Here is a 435-nt window from a genome sequence, read left to right on the forward strand (position 1 = left end):
CTGCCATTTCATAATCCCCTTATCTATACTTGGCAGACTCATCAATTTCGACTAGTAATTATAAATAGTTTTTATTATTATTAAGTAATCAAAAATTGGGGTGAGATAACTGCCTTTTTTTCTTCCCGGCTCTTGTACTATGAGATTTCTGTCCTGCGCTGCTGCCGCCATCCAGTTGTGGACTGCCCCTCACGCCCGCAGCCACACAATTAATCCATCGAAGCTTCATTTCATACACATCATTTATTCAATGGTTGTTATCTTGTTTTTTTTCTCTTAGCCCTGATGAAGGCAAGAAATTCTGGCCGAAATGTTGGAACTAATAAATAAGTTTTTTTAACATATTTGTTACTATTAGAAGACAACTGTTTGTTTTATTTAAGTGTACCAATATCATTATTTTTACTTTCCTCTTTTATGAAGAAGCATTATTCT

The sequence above is a fragment of the Halyomorpha halys genome, unplaced genomic scaffold (genome assembly GCF_000696795.3).
Source record: "Halyomorpha halys isolate HHAL.00 unplaced genomic scaffold, Hhal_1.1 Scaffold716.1, whole genome shotgun sequence".
Lineage (NCBI taxonomy): Eukaryota > Metazoa > Arthropoda > Insecta > Hemiptera > Pentatomidae > Halyomorpha > Halyomorpha halys.